Genomic DNA, 20875 nt, shown 5'->3' with positions numbered 1-20875 from the left:
TTCAAGCGTATCTCGTCATTCCTTGCTAGTTCTATATCCCACTTTTTATCGTACTTATTCTTCCTGACTAATCTCTTAAACTTCAGCTCACTCTTCATCACTACTGTAGTGTGGTCTGAGTCTGTATCTGCTCCTGGATACATCTTACAACCCAGTATCTGGTTTCAGAATCTATGTCTGACCATGATGTAATCTAACAGAAATCATCGCGATTCACTCGAGATTTTCCAAGTATTCTTCCTCCTTTTGTGGTTCTTGTAGAACGTATTCGCTATCAATAGCTGAAATTTATTGGAGAACTCAATTAGTCTTTATCCTCTATCATCCCTTGCCACAAGCCCACACCCTCCTGTATGTATTTTTTCTGCTCCCTTCCCTACAACTGAATTCCAGTCCCCTATGACTATTAGATTTTCATCTCCGTTTACGTACTGTATTACCCTTTCAATATCCTCATATACTTTCTCTATCTCATCTTCTGCTTGCGACGTCGGCATGTATACTTGAACTGTCGTTGTCGTTGTTGGTTTGCTGTCGATTCTGATAAGAACAACCATATCACTGAGCTGTTCTCAGTAACAGGCTCTCTGCCCTGCCTTCCTATTCATAACGAATCCTACTCCCGTTATATCATTTTCTACTACTGTTGATATTATCTTATATTCAACTGACCAAAATCCTTATCTTCTTTCCATTTCACCATCTAGATTTAGCCTTCGCATTTCCCTTCTAGCTTCCCTACCACGTTAAATCTTCTGACATTCCAAGCCCCGAATCGTAGATCGTTATCCTTTTGCTGGTTATTCTAGATTTTTCTCATGGTAACCTCGGTCTTGGCAGTCTCCTCCCGGAGATCCAAATGGAGGACTACTCCGGAACCTTCTGCCAATGGAGAGATCATAATGACACTTCTTTTTCTAATTACAAGCCACATGTACTGTGGATAATTGTTATGTGTCCTTTTGTATTCTCAGGCCGATGATCATTGCTGACTGCCGGCCGGAGTGGCCGTGCGGTTCTAGGCGCTACAGGTTCGAATCCTGCCTCGGGTATGGATGTGTGTGATGTCCTTAGGTTAGTTAGGTTTAAGTAGTTCTAAGTTTTAGGGGACTGATGACCTCAGATGTTGAGTCCCACAGTGCTCATAGCCATTTGAACCATCATTGCTGATTATTTCTCCTTTAGGGGGCAGTTTCCCACCCCAAGGACAAGAGAGTACTCTGAACCCCTGTCCACTCCTTCACCCTCTCTGACATGGCCTTTGGTAGAATGAGAGTTACTTCCCATGCTGGAAGCCTTCTGCAATTGAGTAGTTCGTGGAGCTCGTAGCACATTCTCCGTTTACAGCCACCACTTACGAACATGGTATGAGGTCTGAAGATGGTCAATAAATGACTGAAATTTGTAACCACAAAAATATAGGTTTCTTGCGGTCGAGACTGTTTTCTTCATTTTAAAGTACTAAGAAAAACCATTATTCTGCATGACAAACGTTCTCAAAATTTAATGATATCGGGCTTAATTGTCGCACCTAATATACAAAATTGATTGGTCGTCAAAGTTACTGACTGAAGAATCATTAGAGCAGCACAATACAAAAAAAGGTCAATAACTAATGAAACACATTTTCCTCCGCCACTTTCGGTTGGAAAAAAAATCGTAGTTTGTTGTGGGACATAGCGGGATATTTCCTCTTAAGCTTCCATAGTTTCAGGAAGTTCCAATAGATGGCGACGCTATACGTACTAGTCAAAATTGTGGATGTAATGGAGGTGGATTCCAAGTAGAGAGCCGTAATTGAGCTTATTTTGGGGACAAACCATCGCAGACGTTCATAGGCGCCTGCAGAATGTATATAGAGACCAGGCAGTGCACCAAAGCATGGTGAGTCGTTGGGCGAGACTTCTGTGATCATCCCAACCATGTCACTCAAACCTGTCCGCTTTCCCTCGATCGGCCGGTCGCACACACATGTGACTTTTGCAATGTCGACACGTGCAGACACTTTCATTCGAGGTGATCGACGGATCAGAACCGAACACCTCGCTGCTGAACTTGACGTCTGCGTTGCAAGTGCTAACACACTCTTCCACCAGTTGGGGTGCTCAAAAGTGTGTGCCCATTAGAATCCTCGCCGCCTAACAGAAGACCATAAAGTGCAACGAAGGTTCATCTGTGTGAGATTGCTTGCTCGTTACGAGAGTGATCGTGGAAGTCAGTGATGCAGCAAGACGTTGACTCTAAAGTCGACTAGTTGACTGGTACCACGCGTCCATATGGTCCCTCCCAATAAGATGGTGTAAGACCGTAAAATGGAACGCAGATTATGTTGAAAAATAGGCTTTGGTAGAAAAAAGAGTGCGGAATAATAAGCTGTACTGGATCCTGAATAAAACCAACCTACTTCCAGTTGGGAGATGTGTATGCTTCGTACCATGTCCGCTTGAAGCTGCTTGTGAAAATAAACTTATCAGTTGGTTGGTGCAATGGTTTATTAGGGAACAAAGGCACTGTCACCGTAATACCCTATAGGTTAGGCTATCCTTTGCTGGGCGACTTTGAAAACTTTTGGGCCACGTCAAATCGTTATCACTTTTCATAGAGTTCATGGGTATAAAGAATAATTCAGTCTATGTATTCGTGGTTAAGGTTTGTTCTATAACCTGACCAATGAATGGGTTTGTGTCTGATCTCTGAGAATGGGAAGGGAAAAGCATTTCCTGTAATATAATAACCTCTATATCACCAAGGTGTTCTTCCCAAACAATGAGTTATGAGCTACATCTTATTGTTGTGCTAAAGTGACGCCACACAATTCAAAACTATGATATACCAATCTTTCGTGCGCACTAAATCCTTAGACTTTTCAACGTGTCACTATACTAAATTACACACACAAACCTCCGTCGTGAATCAGCTGATGTGTTAGTGGAAACCGTACCAAAATTGGTACAAGACTTCATGTGATTATCTTTCACATACAGACAGAAAAACTCTGTCGTCGATTTTATTTCTAATATGAGGGGTGTTCAGAAAGTATTGAAACATATTTTTGGTTGGTTTTATTCAAGATTTCAATACCCCATAACTTTTGGCTGTAAAACCCTATTTTTCAACATAATCTCCATTCAATGCGGCGGCCTTGCAGTACCTTACGGGAAGGTTTGTATGCCCGCACGGTACAACTGCTCGACATCGGAGCCAACGTCTTGCTGCATTAGAAACCTACAAATCATCCGCGTACTGCTTCTCGCGGAGTGCCTCCTTCTCTTTGCCATTTGCCATTGGTCTCCTGTTAGCCATTTGAGTGCCCCAACTGGTGGACGAGTGTGTCAGCACTTGCAACGCAGACGTCTAATTCAGCAGCGAGGTGTGTGATTGTCATCTGTCGATCAATTCCCTCGAGAGTGCCTGCAGGTTCCAATATTGCAGGAGTCATAGTTGTGTGCAGCCGGCCGCTACCTGGGAGATCGGACAGGTTTGCACGACTATGTTGCGATGAAGATAGACGCCTTGCCCAATGACTCCCCGTGCTTTTGTTCACTGCCTGGTCTTCGCTGACGTCCTGCAAGAGTCTATGAATACCCACAATGCCTTGGTTTTCCGCCAAAAGAAACTCAATGAAATCTGTGTGCCGCAATTCCGTTTCAGGCGACAAGATCGCGTGTAGCGCCGCAACCTATCAGAACTTCATGGAATTATAGAGGCTGACGCGGGAATATTTCACCATATGCTACAACAAATTTTGTATTTTTTCAGCTGACCGAGAAAAAAGAGTGTTGCGTTACATACTGAACGATCCTGATATGTGAATATTCTGAGATTCTTATCAAACTTTTCTCTTCTATAGAGGTGTGGCGGCTGTTTACTATACTAATTTTTCTGCCAGATACGACCCATTGTGTAGCTGACCATCTCATGTTTCTCCAAACAAAATAATGAACATAGAGCAATATATTTACTACACACTCATCATTATTATATTTATAAACTTTATATACAAAAGTTTCTCGTGAATCAGTCTAATCTACTAGTGAAAATTTTATCACAAATCGTATAGACAGAGGAACGTGGTGAGGGACTGCAATTTATGTTATCTATAAATTACGCAGACGGTACCATTCCCCCCCTCACCAAATTCTATAAGTCCGTCCAGATCCTCGAGCGGCATGCACTCTGCCTCGCCTTCCGTACATGCCTCCTGTCCCCCACACGGATCCTTTACGACCTGCTTCATTTCCCCCATCTGCTCCTATTCCTCGAACATATACGCATACTGCAGACCGCCCGCCGCCTTAACCCCACTCATCCCCTGGCTGCTCCTCTCCTCTCCAACCCACGCCCTCTACCGCGCCATCACTGTTGTGTCTCCCCTACTCTCCACTTCTATACCCTTCATCTCCTTTTCCGAGGTGGCTTCCGTCGACTCCCCCTCCCAGATGGTGCCCTCATCCCTCCATTTATGCCTCCTATCAATTCTGATCCTCACCTCCCCCTCCTTCCCTCTGTCCTTTTCCCAGGCTCTTTCTACCCCCTTCCATCCTGTTTCTTCCCCACCTACCATCTCTCTCTTCCCCAAGCCCTTTTACATCTGTCCTGCCCCCTTCTGAGTCTTCTCACTCCCTTGGTCCCCCTCCACCATCACTTCGTTTTTCCTCTACTCCCCCCTATTTTTCTCCCCTCATAAGTCCAGGTCCCCGCCCCCCCCCCTACCCCCATCTGCCCTTGGCTGTGGTGTGTCATCTTCGTGCCGAATTTTTAGTGCAGTGTTTCCCGTGAGTGTTAAGTGTTGTGCACCTTTCCCGAAGTGTTCCGAATGGAATTCATACCGTCGCTGGGAGTGCTTTTTATCTCTCTTCCGAACAGACACCAGACTGTCGCCATGTTTTTTTTCATTGTTTCTCTACTATTTTACCTGTTTGCTAGCTGTTTATTTTAGTAGCATCGCCAACCCCTTTTTTTATGTTTTAACTTTACACATTTTCCGCCGTTTCATCGCCTATTTTTATTGTTTATTACTTTCTTCTTATGTTTTACCAATTCTGTAGGCTGATGAGCGGCGTCTAAGCTGCTGCCAGACCGCCCCCTTTGGAGGGGGGGGGGGGGGAAATCGAAAATCAATAAAGGAAAAGTAGAAATGCAGGTGGTTTAATCAAATCAAAATATATGGTTCCAGAGAGTCTCAAACACATACGACTATAGCGATTGCACCAAGGTCGGTGTTCGAACCCTGATCTCTTGCTTAATACGCAAATGTGCTGACCACTACGATACCCTGACACAATGGCTTTTCAAAACCGCACAGGCTCCCCTAGTATGTTTCCCTCCTTTATACGAATTCCCATTCACGCCTCAGAACACATGGTATTCCCCCTAAACTCGAACAGCAACGCAGAGGCTTTCCAGATGTATTGGAGTAGCACCTCAGCATCTAACAAAACATGGGATTCTGCCTGAAACCTAGGTACGGATGAAACTGTATGATACCGGAGATCTTTTCAAGTCTCAAACGTATGTGATGTATACATACTGACTGAGGCAACAAGTGAAAATGTGTGTCAAACTGGCATTCGAGCCCATGTCTTCTGCCCACTAGACAGATGCGCTTAGCACTCTGCTACAGTGGCTTTGAATAAGTGTGTGGACTACCATACGCACCTCCCTTTTCAAAACAGATTCCCATTTTTGCCATGCTGAGGTGCTATTCCAGTACATTTGGAGAACTTCTGCAATACTGTTCAAGTTTAGGGAAGGATACCAAGTGGGTAGAGGCGTGAATTGGGCTTTGTCTTGAAGAGGGAGACATGTTAGGCTAGCCCGTGCAGTTGTGCAAAGCTGCTGTACCAGAGTGGCGCAGTAGTCAGCTCGTATGCCAAGTAAGCAGGACACCCGGGTTCTAATCCCGGCCTCGGTATTAATTTTCATTCGTCTCTTTAGTCTGCATGCATACAACATATATAGGGGAGCTGGAGTGTGGTTTCAGCCTCGTGACGGTGTGCCTGACCTTCATTGTTCCTCAGTTTGCCTACTTCTCTAGCTTTAACTGGTTCTCCATTCGACTGACAAACTTCAATTAGCAGTAATTGCCTACGACTGCTTGTTATGAGAAGACACAATCTTCAACACGTCCTCTTCACGTTTTTAAGCAGTTTTCATAGCACAAGAAAAACTGCACTATTGCTACAACGATAGCTGACGCTCACGTAACATTACACGGTGTCTGCTAAAGATGCACACTGCTCAGAAACGTTTCAGCGGAGACAGCAGAATAGTGCTGTATATGAGAGTTTAAATGTTGCTTGAAAGAGCTATTGACCATTCAACGAGGAAACTTGAAACATGTAGCAGGAAACAGTGTGCAATTTTGATGTTGCTTAAGAGCAACATTGGCAAGTGAAGTGTTCAATTAACCATATCAAATCCATAAATAACCATGCGACCCTGCACAGATGTGGGACAAAGGCACAATAAAAGGAACAAGTTTATGATAAGCTCTGCAATGACATAAACCAGTTTCTTCTTTTGGGAGGGTCTGAAGATGGCCTGAAACAAATATCGAAAAGGATAATTCGAAAAACATAAAAAGTGATTTAAGTGGCGTCAGCCTTTCTCCGTTTTATACTTCAGCTAACCATTCTTTTCCGAGTCTGATGAGCATCAATATATTGAACTCATTGCTTTACGTACAGAGTATCATTAGGCATTAGTAAATTCGCCTCGCAGGTGGTGGAAAACAGTTGTGGCCGCTTTGCGATATATAAAGAGAGAAAATAATTGTAGTGATAATTAAATCAAGACACTACGCTGCCGACAGGCGTTGATATACATCAACGGGGACAGCGGAAAACGTTTGCCACGACCCGGACTCGAACCCGGAATCTCCTGATTACATGACAGACGCTCTATCAATTTTTTTTGTTGTTTCTTCGTTTTTGTTTTACATTTTGTTCGTTGTTGATCGTTGTGTTTGGTCGTTGTGGACGTCACATGACATCCGTTAAAGTTCGTTTCCTGATCCTTCCACTCCGTTTTTTTATTATGGAGGCCAACCAGCTGTCTGACCAAACACGCTGAGCTACCGTGCCGGCAAAACTTAAAACTTCTGAGCCACCGAGGGCACAGAGGATAGTGCGACTGCAGGGACTTATCCCTTGCACGCTCCCCGTGAGACCCACATTCCCAACTTAATGTCCACACACTACATTCGTAGTGCCCCTGCCCATTACACGCATTACTCGCGGCAGACAATCTTACCGAGTCCCGTACGAGCTTGGGCAATACGTGTGCATCTGCACACTAGAAGAAGGTCAATGGCCAGTTACCCTTTACTATATGAAGATGGTACATGTTCTTTCGGACATGTCCGAAAGAACAGTTACCATCTTCAAATAATTGTAAGCTGTTTTTCTCTTTTTTTAACACTATAGCAAATATTCACAGGGAGATACGTTTCAAGTACGAAGGAATAGCATGTAATTATACACTCCTGGAAATGGAAAAAAGAACACATTGACACTGGTATGTCAGACCCACCATACTTGTTCCGGACACTGCGAGAGTGCTGTACAAGCAATGATCACACGCACGGCACAGCTGACACACCAGGAACCGCGGTGTTGGCCGTCGAATGGCGCTAGCTGCGCAGCATTTGTGCACCGCCGCCGTCAGTGTCAGCCAGTTTGCCGTGGCATACGGAGCTCCATCGCAGTCTTTAACACTGGTGGCATGACGCGACAGCGTGGACGTGAACCGTATGTGCAGTTGACGGACTTTGAGCGAGGGCGTATAGTAGGCATGCGGGAGGCCGGGTGGACGTACCGCCGAATTGCTCAACACGTGGGGCGTGAGGTCTCCACAGTACATCGATGTTGTCGCCAGTGGTCGGCGGAAGGTGCACGTGCCCGTCGACCTGGAACCGGACCGCAGCGACGCACGGATGCACGCCAAGACCGTAGGATCCTACGTAGTGCCGTAAGGGACCGCACCGCCACTTCCCAGCAAATTAGGGACACTGTTGCTCCTGGGGTATCGGCGAGGACCGTTCGCAACCGTCTCCATGAAGCTTGGCTACGGTCCCGCACACCGTTAGGCCGTGTTCCGCTCACGCCCCAACATCGTGCAGCCCGCCTCCAGTGGTGTCGCGACAGGCGTGAATGGAGGGACAAATGGAGACGTGTCGTCTTCAGCGATGAGAGTCGCTTTTGCCTTGGTGCCAATGATGGTCGTATGCGTGTTTGGCGCCGTGCAGGTGAGCGCCACAATCAGGACTGCATACGATCGAGGCACACAGGGCCAACACCCGGCATCATGGTGTGGGGAGCGATCTCCTACACTGGCCGTACACCTCTGGTGATCGTCGAGGGGACACTGAATAGTGCACGGTGCATCAAAACCGTCATCGAACCCATCGTTCTACCATTCCTAGACCGGCAAGGGAACTTGCTGTTCCAACAGGACAATGCACTACCGCATGTATCCCGTGCCACCCAACGTGCTCTACAAGGTGTAAGTCAACTACCCTGGCCAGCAAGATCTCCGGATCTGTCCCCCATTGAGCATGTTTGGGACTGGATGAAGCGTCGTCTCACGCGGTCTGCACGTCCAGCACGAACGCTGGTCCAACTGAGGCGCCAGGTGGAAATGGCATGGCAAGCCGTTCCACAGGACTACATCCAGCATCTCTACGATCGTCTCCATGGGAGAATAGCAGCCTGCATTGCTGCAAAAGGTGGATATACACTGTACTAGTGCCGACATTGTGCATGCTCTGTTGCCTGTGTCTATGTGCCTGTGGTTCTGTCACTGTGATCATGTGATGTATCTGACCCCAGGAATGTGTCAATAAAGTTTCCCCTTCCTGGGACAATGAATTCACGGTGTTCTTATTTCAATTTCCAGGAGTGTACTTACGTTCCACTCCGCATCCACAGAGTAAAATAAGTGCTCAGCGATTAGCCCAGAGGGGCGCTAACTTGCCGTGTCAGTCTTATATAGGGTCCTGGACACAGTACGTAGGTGGATGAGGTGTCGCTCTCAGTAAGCAATGTAAATCGTACCATATTCGTGAAAACTTGTTTGGTTTGTATATAGTTCTTGAGATGGTCAAATTCCGCTGCAGCTCTTTTACAACAATTATTACGTTTTTTTGGTTTAAGCCTTCTGCAATATGAGAATGTGTTACACCTGACGTGTAACATTTTTATCGACAAAGCATAATCAGTAGTGGTTAGCGTAAACTAGTCTTTTTTTAAATATCTTAAAAATGAACAAGAAGTACCGACTACTACTGGAAACGCTTTGTTCATAAAAAAGATACTCGTTTCGTATACTGTAGCAGGTTTAAAACAGAAAAGAAACAACTAATAAGTCTGTTTAATTTTATGAAGTTGACTAGTGTTTTTGAGCTGTTACTCCGAGATTTGTCCTGTCTGCGGTTCCGAGACCTGGCGAAGAGAAGGAACCTAACAAAATGTTACGGCAAGCGGGCTTCTATTCCTCAGAAGGAACATTCAGCTGTTCTCAGTGTCGCTCACAGCCGAACACAGAACGGTAATATTTCTTCACACTGGTTTGAGGCGAGTCGTTTCGTTGTGCGACTCATGGTGCCATGTCACCGCCGAGAGCAGCAAGCTTATCGAGCTGCTTTTAAACGATAAAAGTAAATGTTGCTACAAAACCACTACGAGTGATTCCGTCAACCCTAATTCGCCTGCAACGCAACGTCAGTTTACAAAAATAGGAATTACCTCTCGCCTCGTTGTCCTCAGTGCTGTCGTGACTTTATCAGTATGGCTTCCAGAGAGTTTTTCAGCCTTTTTATCTGACTGTTGCTCACCGTAATTGCAGCAAACTTTCTGCCCTGTTAGTCATAGCAGTCAGAGTCCAGTCATAGCTAACGTCACAAACCGGTCATTCAGAGACGTCTAAGAAACTTGTAAACTGGCAGGGGCTGTCAATTTGCTGTCTTGGAACAGTACTCTTCAATCCTCATTTTAAAATGAAGGTTCGTGGATCGATTTCTGGCCCGACACACAGTTTTAATTTGCCAGGAAGTTTGAAATCAGTGAACATTCCGCGGAAGAGTGAAAATTCATTCTGTAAATAATGCGATGCTGAGAGATTAAGAAATGAGAGGCAATCGATTTTTATCACTGTGGCAGCTGGGTAATTGACAACGGCAGAGGTATAGAGGGTATGAAGGGCATCCTGGGGAAAACCAGAAGAGAGAGAGGTACGTCAACATCAAATATGAATGCAAGGATTGGGAAGTTTTTCCCAAAGTAACTGTCTGTTGCGTTGCATTATATGGGAGTTAAACAGTAAACTTCCACTTGTGATGTCGCGAAAAAACTAAAAACAACCTTTGAACAGTTGATGTGTAAATTGGGTGGGCAATGAAGAAAGAGGTGTGAACCGATCCCGAGCAAATACTTATGGAAATTATTGGTTGAAAGTAGGGATACCCCCTGAGCCATCGAGGGACGATTATTTTGGTAGTGTAAGGAAGTGTGAGTGGTGGGAGGGGAAGAGGTCAGTGCAATGGGACCACGTTTACACGGTCTAGGTTCCAGTATTTAAGCAGAGACAAAGAGAATTTAATACTATAGATTAGAGTGGAGTGCTGCACCACATCCAGCCTTACGGCTCATCTCGTTCCAAGGAACAATTTTGACAGGAGACATCCTGTGGCCACAAGGAGTATACATCGGGTCAATGTACTACAAAGAAACCGTCCCCTTACAGATGCTACCTCTCTGTCATCGAAATTGACCTCTTTTCTACTAAGGCTGTAGTCCACGTGAGGTTTGAACGTAAAGAAAAAGATCGTCGAACTCTGTAACTTGTACTAACTTGGCGTCTTCACTCCAAGTAATTTGTCCCAGGCAATGCGTAATCGGTTCTTGATCAGCTATTGTTGTTCAAAATTGATTCCTACCGTAAGTGATTCGGATATTCAGACTTAGACAGGCTATTAAGTGATTAGTGCAAATTTCACAAGGGATCCCAGTGTTGGCATTGGTTAAAATAACAAAAACCATACTTACAAGGCCGTGTGCTCGCGATGAACGATCTACAAGCCGCACTTAAGATAATCCATATATGTACGAGACTACTTTTCATGCACAATGCTCAACAAATCAATGACCAATGAGTAAATTAGCCCACATTGCTTGCAGATTCGAGCCAACACGAAACCACACTAATAGCGGGAAGACACATACCCCACAACCAAACACCACTACCTGGTTCATTTTTCGTGACGACTGAGCCAAAAGCCTGTTTCTTATTCTGCAAATATAATAGATTATTTTAATAACCATTTCCTAAGACCTTTTAGCCTTTTGAGAATTCCTGTTCTGCGTACTGTTTAATTTATACGTAATACTAAACCCATAAGTTTTGTCGCGCAATTCGTATCACAGAAGCCAATCAGGACGTGTCATGCTCCACTGTTTGCACATCAGCTAAAAGCGGGAGCTCTCACAACTGCAGGGACGTTTGCAAGCCCACACTTGGTAGTTTTCCTCGGTCGCCAACGCCGTTCAGTACCTTACCGTGACGCCAGCTTCCTCCTACAACAGGTAAAATGGTTAGGATGACAATGCAATAACCATACCTGCAAGAACCAGAAATGATAAAATAGTTAACTTTTAAATGGATTGAAATGTGGTTGTAAAATTTATTCAACATAAAAAAACATGTATGTAGTTTCAGTACAGGGGTTGGACAAAATTATGGAAACAACGCGAAAAATGCATTCTTGTGCATAAACACACATGCTAGCCAAGCCCACAGGTTGCTCTCATGCATCTGACCACGAGCAGCACCAGTGCAATGTCCTCTACACGTTGCAAGTGTCAGTCATCGTCCGAAAGTGTTGCATGTAGTGGTGAGTGCATTACTTTGGAGCTAAGTGAATCCTAAGATTGGGCAATTGTTATTGCTCTTACACTACGTGATCAAAAGTATCCGGACACCTACCTGAATATGACTGAAAAGTTCGTGGCGCCCTCCATCGGTAACGCTAGAATTCAGTATGGTGTTGGCCCACCCTTAGCCTTGATGACAGCTTCCACTCTCGCAGGCATACGTTCCGTCAGGTGCTGGAAGGTTTTTTGGGGAATGGCAGCCCATTATACACGGAGTGATGCACTGAGAAGAGGAATTGATGTCTGTCGGTGAGGCCTGGCACAATGTCGGAGTTCCAAAACATCCCAGAGTGTTCTATAGGATTCAGGTCAGGACGCTGTGCAGGCCAGTCCCTTACAGGGATGTCATTGTCGTGTAACCACTACGCCACAGGCAGTGTATTATGAGCAGGTGCTCAATCGTGTTGAAAGGTGCAATCGCTATCCCCGAACTGCTCTTTAACAGTGGGATGCAAGTAGGTGATTAAAACATCAAAGTAGGCCTGTGCTGTGATATTACCACGCAAAAAAAAAAAACAAGGGGTGCAAGCCTCCTGCATGAAAAACATGACCACACCATAACACTACCGCCTCCGAGTCCGTGAGTTCCGCGGAGCGCCCCATTCTGCTCTCTCATGATGTGTAATGAGTACTGAGGTCGCTGATGTGGAGTACGTGGCAGAAGATGGCAGCACGATGCACCTAATATGAAAATCATATGTTTTTGGGGGTGTGGTGCAAGCCCCCTGCATGAAACACGACCACACCATAACACCACCGCCTCCGAATTTTGCTGTTGGTACTACACACGCTGATGAGGTTCACTGAGCATTCGCCGTACCCACACCCTGCCATCGGATCGCCACATTGTATTCCGTGATTCGTCACTCCACACAACGTTTTTCCACTTTTCAGTCGTCCACTGTTTACGCTCCCAAGTGAGGCGTCGTTTGGCATTTACCGGCGTGATGTCGGGCTTATAAGCAGCCACTCGACCATGAAATCCAATTTTTCTCACCTCCCGCCTAACTGTCATAGTACTTGGAGGGGATCCTGATGCATTTTGGAATTCTTATGTAAGGATATGGATAGATGACTGGCTATTACACATTACGACCCTCTTCAACTGTCGACGGTTTCTGTCAGTCAATAGTCGAGGTCGACCTGTACGCTTTTGTGCTGTATGTGTCCCTTCACGTTCCCACATCACTACAAAATCTGACACAGTGCACCTAGGGATGTTTAGGAGTGTGGAAATCTGGCGTACAGACGTATGACACAAGTGACACCCAATCGTCTGACCACGTTCGAAGTCCTTGAGTTATGCGGAGCGCCACATTGTGCTCTCTCATGATGTCTAATGAGTACTGACGTCGCTGATGTGGAGTACCTGCCAGTAGGTAGCAGCACAATGCACCTAATATGAGAAACAAATGTTATTGGGAGGTGTACGGATACTTTTGATCACATAGTGTATGATGGGCTCTTCAGTACCACAGGCAGCCGAAGTATTTGGCGTTCCAAGAGATACCATATCGAAGATTTATATCGCGCATAGGGAAAGCGGAAAGACGTCATCCGCTAAGTCACAACGTAGATAAAAGTGTGTGTTGAGTCATAGTGGCAGACGGGCATTGAAGAGGGTTGTAACGAAACATAAGAGGACGACAACTGAAAAAGTCATTCCAGAACTGAAAGTCACACTCACGATCCCTGTCAGGGACAAAACAGCACAAAGGGAACTTGTAACACCCCACCTGTCACTTATCTGGTTTTCACGTGTGTTCACCCCAGGTAACTGACTAACAAATCAACAGAGAGTGCTAAACTGCCGCAATGTCGGATAATGCAAAGAAACTAATAAGGCCCTGTGACTCCTGATTAAACTGCGGTAGCAGTGTTGACATTAATTGATTCAGAATTGATCACTTTTAAGTAAAAGGGGTGCACATTGATGTTATATTCAGCTATTGAACACCAGATGCAAATGTTGAACATAAAATTAATTAAGAAAGTGACTTGGGATATCAGCTACTTGATTGAAAACAGGCGCAGTCGATTATCACAAATTTATTTTAACTCACGACATTCAGTCATCACATTACATGACTCTCCTACTAGGTAGTAGTAATAAATTGCGTTTGCGTGGAGTAAAGCTCGATAACTCAAAAGTAATTCCTGTCAACTGACCCAGACGTAATGTGAAGTGCGAGAAGAATTCTACAGTACACGGCCCATGAAACCCTCGTGGTAACTTTGCCGACGTGATCCAACAAATTAATCAGTGGTCGGAGCGGGCGCAATATCACCGAATACAGCGTGGCAGAGCAGCGTCGTTGTGTGGATGTTGGCCGACCTCATGGTGCTGCAAGGCTGTGTTCATCTATTCACTCCTAACTATCTTGCTCAGTACATAGCTGAACCAAAACTTTCTATCTCCAAGCTCAATCGTTCCATTTGCTAAGTCCTAAACTGCAGAGATGCTCACTCTTTCTCAGGCAAGCTGAGTAAAGAACGCCACATCCGCACTCTAGGCCAGCTGGGAATGGAAGATCTCTGCGGAGACTTCTCACAGTCCGCTCTTCACCTCGGTTTGCCCTCAAGCAAAATCACTTACGCCAATTGCAGCGTAAGTCGTATTAATTATGCGTCGCTTCCCAGCGCAGACCAATGCCTGCTCTGGGAAGTGAACAAATTCCCACAAAATTTCCTTTCTCTCAATGTCTTCTATTTAGCTCCCCCCAGGCCACCCATCAAGGTTACCGTCTGCACAAACAACAAGTTTTCCGGAATTCTGACGCCCAGGAGAGTACTTCAAATTCTTTGGTCCTACATTCTCATCGGAGGCCGGTGTATTTCATGCTGTCGCTCTTCACCTGCTTTACTTCAGGCTCTGCGGACCGTGAATTCAACGTGAAGTTGCTATAGTCACAAGCATGCATATTTTGACCTCTGTTGACCACTCCACTGTAGCTTTGCACGGCTTTCTCGCATGTTTAACAGAAAACGCTACAACGAACATTTATCAACAGGCGTACAAGTTCTCTGTCTGTTTCCTGGTAAACCAGCATGGAGTCGGGGTCAACCATCCACTCACTGTCACTCACCTTAAGGCGGCTGGAGGCCGCGCCGCGTTACCACTTTCTCACAGCTCGAGCCGCCCTAAGCTGCCTATTGTTGCTTCCCTTTGCCGTTCCCCAGCCGGCCACGGTCAACTCTAAACGTTTCCCTGGGGTAAACTAGTGTCTAGTAAATCGACTCGTTTCCACAAAGTGTTCATGTCGTGTGAGTTACTTTAAAACCATCACCCAACATTAATTATTCCATACTATACCCTCTACAAGATGCATCGTGCCTTGTCAGTCATTTTTTGTTCAGCCCTACTGTTCGTTCAACGTGAGTTAGGTGAGCTTTAATGACTTCATGTAAGGGGCATAGTTCTTGCCATCTTACAAACTCTATGATCTGGAAATTTCAGGGCGAGCTGGAATTCTAATACTCCTCTTCAGTGATGCAAATGCCCATAAACAGAGAAACATGGTGCTGAAGCCTTAAAACCTGGACCATGAAGCAACGGAAGAAATTCATATGGGCACAAGTATAGCGGCTTTCCATGGGCTCCACTGTCATGCTGCAAAGTCTCGTTTGTGCCAAGGGTTATGTGACAATTTTGGATGATCATGTCCATCCCTTTATACAATGATTGTTCCCAGTGGTGAAACTTTGTTCCAAGATGACAGGTCCCATATTTATACGGTTCGCATCGTGCAGAACTGGCTTTGCGAGCGTGAAGATGTGTAGTCGCATCTCCTCTGGACACCTGAGTCAGCTGATCTCAATATTATGAAGCCTTTGTCGTCTAGTTTGGGTGGAAGGGTGCGTGACCGCTGTAAGCCTCCACCATCGCAGCCTACAGTTGCCTTTATTTTGTGTGTCCCTTAGAAACCTTCCAGTACCCGATTTATCCATGCTGAGATAACTGAAAGCTGTTTTGAATGACACCGGCTTTCCTGCGACATATTAGGTATGGTAATGTGCTTTTTTGTGTTTCCATATTTTTGTCCACCCTTTGAAATTTAGAAAGGATGATTTTCATACTGTAGTGATCTGTATTAGACAAGCCTTTGTACTGATAACAACAGCAACAACAGTTATTTATATACGAAGACAATAACTGTTCTCAAAAGAAGAGATACTGTTGATGACCCTGCAGCTTTTCCCTGGAACAAATGATGATTAACTGAAACCCTCAGCTGCCGACAAGTGTTGTTGATATACCTCGATGTAGGCAGCTGAAAATGTGTGCCCCAACCGGGACTCGAACCCGGGATCTCCTGCTTACATGGCAGACGCTCTATCCATGTGAGCCACCGAGGGCACAGATGAACAGCGCGACTGCAGGGGTTATCCCTTGCAAGCTTCCCGTGAGACTAACATTCCCAACTGTCCACAATTCTACATATGTAATGAACCTTATAGACATCTGCCCATCCACTCATTACTTGCGCACACTTTGGCGATTCCCGTAAGAGTTTGGGCAACCTGTGCGCATTCGCACAGACGAAGGTCAATGGCTGGGTACCCTGTAACTATATACTTATGAAGACAGTAACTGTTCTCGAAAGAACAGAATACTGTTGATGACCATGCAGCTTTTCCCTGGAATAAATTATGACTAACTGAAACCCTTAGCTGCCGACAGGTGTTGTTGATATGCCTCGATGTGGACAGCTGAAAATGTGTGCCGCGACCGGGACTCGAACCCTGGATCTCCTGCTTACATGGCAGACGCTCTATCCATCTGAGCCACCGAGGACACAGATGAAATGCGCGACTGCAGGGACTTATCCCTTGCACGCTTCCCGTGACATCGAGGCATATCAACAACACCTGTCGGCAGCTGAGGGTTTCAGTTAATCATCATTTATAACACTTATTTAGACAATAAGAAAACATGTAAGAGATCTGGTATTAGAAATGCCATGTAGTGTAGCAGATATCAGTCAGGAGAAGTCTTCCCGCCTGGGCCTGATTCCAATTGTGAAACTTCTTCAGTGCTCAACGGCCACAGTCAACTGCCGGAGGTAGCAGTAGGAGCAGGCGCATTGCCTGACACGTGCAGTTCTGGAGGGCAGCCGGCAAGCGGCGGAGCCGCCAGTGATTATTTTGCCGCTGGCCGGATACTGGAGGCGACCCGCGCACGTGAGCTGCCGACTGACGGCTGTGGGGCGCTCGCTGGCGCCGGTAAACATGTCAGGCGGGAGGCCTCTGCCGCAATACACAAGCGCCACACCGACCGCGGCTGGATTCACGACACTGTAACAGAGCTGCAGGAAGACTGAAGACGCACTGCCGGTCGTAACTACCGTGATACAAGAGGCACGGCCATTGGTTACTCAAGAGGGACCCAAAAATTCCAGTCTACCCTTTGCACTGCACGTGGTTCTTTTATACAATACACACTATCCAGTCACATTTATCTGACCACTTGCTAAAAGCAGGAATACCAACCTCTTCTGCACGGATGTGCAGGAAGAGAGCCGATGAGATCCGGGAAGATACTGACATGGATGTGGAGCCGTGCCAGCTCCCGTGTTGTGGTCAGCTGCGCTGGGTTGCTCGGTTGAAATCCATGGCGCCAACAGCCCGATCGAGGTGATCTTCTTGATTGAGTTTAAATCTGCAGAGTTTGGCTGCCAGGGGAGTACAGCAAGCTTATTCTGGTGTTCTTTGAACCATGTACATACAATGTGTGTGTGTTATGTTGGCGAGTTGCGCAATGGATTGATCTATCAAGTACCCTTTGGCTCCTGCAAGAAGCAATTTCCACCCCACACTACTACAGAAGTCAGACAGACGATCCTAACATACGAAAAAGAGATGCCTGAAAAATTTTCAGCAATAAATATCTTCTGGAGTCGTCCACTGTAAGGAAAAGACACAGAAATACTATATTTTCTCACTTAACTAGCGGGAGACTTGGGTACTGAAATATTGCTACTTAGTGTAAGAAAAACATTAAACGAACAGAAAATATTATTCATTGCAAAATTTAAGAATAATCAAATGAAACTTTTATTTATAAACTGATATACAAGTCTCCGGGTTCTTTTTGGAATAGGAGGTTGCCTCTTATGGACAGGAACCCTGTCAATGACATTTACATACAAAGTGTGGGATAGCTCTTTTATATCTTTCCTTTAAGAATGGTATTTACTCGGCAGAGAGCCGCGTGTACTCAACTTGAATAATTATCCAATTGAATTTTTCTAAGTACGGTCGAGGCTATCGAAATGAGAAATGTAATGGAGTGACGTGCATGACGTATGTTACCTCTAATGGAGAAAAGATGGGGCTCGCCTATGCTGTAGCGCACAGTACCGTGAGCTGCGACGACTGCTGCGTGCGTCGTTCGCTCCTGAAAAAATAACAAAACTCTCTCTTTCTATCTGGAGTGACCTTCGCCAATCGAACTCACACTATGCCTTGATGAAGTCAAGGACTCTTATCTGCCCCTAGCTTAACTATTGGCGTGGAACACCGGTCAGATAACTAGACCTTCACGATGCCATTCAATGTTCACTCGCAGGTGCTAACTAATATTCTGTCTGTGTTCACACCGCACATTAAGTGTCGTTGCCAATACAGTGAACAAACACTTAATCGCGAGCAACTCAATATAGAGTATCACTCGGATTCGCTAGTGACAGAGGTGTTCTCTCAGTGCAGTACTGTGTAGAGACTTTGTTTCTCACTCTCTGCGTACACTCACGAGCGCACTCGCTCCCGCTACGTGTTCCCGCTGCAAGAGCGTCGCCAGAACAACTTCCCTCCACGCAAAAAGCTAAAGGGTATATCATCCGCTGTCTTTTCCTCACTCCTCTGTCTCATTGCATCAGAAATAGTCGACCAATCAGCGTTACTCTTACAAACGGGAGATGGCTAAGCGGACCAGTCTGGAAATATGTAGCATCTGCATTAGGCGTTTACTGTCAACTTGTGAGAACTCTGAAACTACGCACTAGGTCCATCAAAAGAATGCGTATGCTGGGGCTCTCCCAAACAATTCAGCAGGTTTTGCTTTTAAGGCGAACATGCAGGCCATTATCCCTTACCTCTGGCAAAAAGTGTTTTGGTCTGTGGGCGGTCGGTCGGCCGGCGCAGCTGCGTGCTAACTCACCCTCCTACGGACTTTCCAGCGGGCTGGTCGCCTCCACCAAACAAAAACTTCTGTGCTGTCGTGTCTTGAAAGTTTGTGTACGCCAGCCTCGACTTTTTAATCTCGGTACACATTTGCGATTTGTTTATTAGATTTGCATATCGATTAAATGGAAATATACAAAATTTACTCCACCCTATCGAGTTTTCAGGAGACCACGCCATCTTACATCACTGCGAGCTGTGTGTTGTGTTGCTTTGTCCTGCTGTTAGATGGTATCAAGGCGAGGAGAAAAAGCAGCGTGTAGGAGTTGACATGGAACCCAAAGACAGATGCACACTTGTGTTGATCCATTGTGCCTTCCAGATAGCAACATTACCTTCTCCAGTTTGTACTTTTCCGATGATCCAACGCTCATCTGTCTGATGTAGCATAAAACGTGATTGATCTGAAAAGGCCACCTGTTTGCTACTCAGTGGAAGTCGAGTTGCTGTTTTGGGGTGTTACTTTCAGCCTTCATCCTCGATGAACAGTAGTCAGCATGGATGCTTGAACCAACTGCCTGCTGTGGAGGTCCATACGTAACAACATTCTCTTAATACTGCTGGTAGCTTCTTGGTTCATCTGGACAGTCATTTACTCAACAATTTCACGTGTATTGCCTGTGCGCAACTCCGCACCTATCATTCACTCCTTTCATCTACGGCCTGTGGTGCGTCGCAGTTGATTCAGCGCCAATTTTATATACAGCCACACTTCCTCCTCCATCTCGGACTCTTCGGATGATCCATTGCTCATCTGTCCGATGGAGCATAAAACGTGATTCATCTGAAAAGACCACCTGTTTGCTATTCAGTGGAAGTCCAGTTGATATATGATATGATATATATGATACATGATATAGGCATACGATATATATGATATGTGATACGTGACATATGTTATACTTTATCCACGGCGGAATGCAACAGTTTATGAAGTTAGCCGTTTCGAAAATGCTTCCACCTTTGTCCCAAAAGCCAATGATCATTCTCTGCTGAACGTCAGATAAATCACCCTGTTTCTGCATTACGAGAACGACTGCACTGTTCTCTGTGTGCCCCGACACGCATTATTCACCCTCCACTGCATGTTCTGCAGTCTGTGATTGGTTACTCTACGTTGAGGTCAAATGTAGTCTGTGGTCACACTAAAGTGACTGGACCATGTATTTGTGTAAGGGGGTTCTATCGCCTAACGCATGTCTCCTGCAATCCTACATGGAGGCAATACCCTTCCGTATCAGGCCACAGAATGGCCTTCAGAGACAGGTATCCTAGAGTGAGTTCCTCAAGATTCAATGCTTGGTTCCTTTTAGTACACGCTATAAAGAGCGGATTGGACGAGATATTCACGCACCAGCTCGCTCTGTACGCTAATCACGCAACGCTCGACGTGAAACTCAAGCTCATGCAGCGTAGAGCCGGCCAGAGTGGCCGAATTGTTCTAGGCGCTACAGCCAGGAAACGTGTTGCCGCTACGGTTGCAGGTTCGAATCCTGCCTTGGGCATGGATGTGTGTGATGTCGTTAGGTTAGTTGGGTTAAATAGTTCTAAGTTCTGGGGGACCGATGACCTCAGAAGTTAAGTTCCATAGTGCTCAGAGCCATTTGAACCATCATGTAGCGTAGAGCCACACCACCTGAGACGCCAAGCTCACGTAGTGTACGAGGAGACCGCCTGAAGCAACTTGCTGTCTCAGAAACGAAACGGAATTTGTCTTTCAGTGTGATGTAGAGAGAGTGCAGCACTCGTTGTGCAAGAGCCTA

General features: G+C 45.7%; 1 non-coding gene across 1 annotated transcript; it reads right to left on the bottom strand.

Annotated features, from left to right (window-relative positions):
• Positions 1 to 16212: 16212 nt before the first annotated feature.
• Positions 16213 to 16287, bottom strand: Trnat-ugu (transfer RNA threonine (anticodon UGU)). Its single transcript has one exon. It is a non-coding gene; the product is annotated as a tRNA-Thr (tRNA).
• Positions 16288 to 20875: the final 4588 nt, after the last annotated feature.

This window comes from Schistocerca gregaria, chromosome 5 (genome assembly GCF_023897955.1).
Source record: "Schistocerca gregaria isolate iqSchGreg1 chromosome 5, iqSchGreg1.2, whole genome shotgun sequence".
In the NCBI taxonomy this organism is placed as follows: domain Eukaryota; kingdom Metazoa; phylum Arthropoda; class Insecta; order Orthoptera; family Acrididae; genus Schistocerca; species Schistocerca gregaria.
The sequence above is the reverse complement of the archived record's forward strand: the minus strand, read 5'-3'. Positions and strand labels throughout refer to the sequence as shown.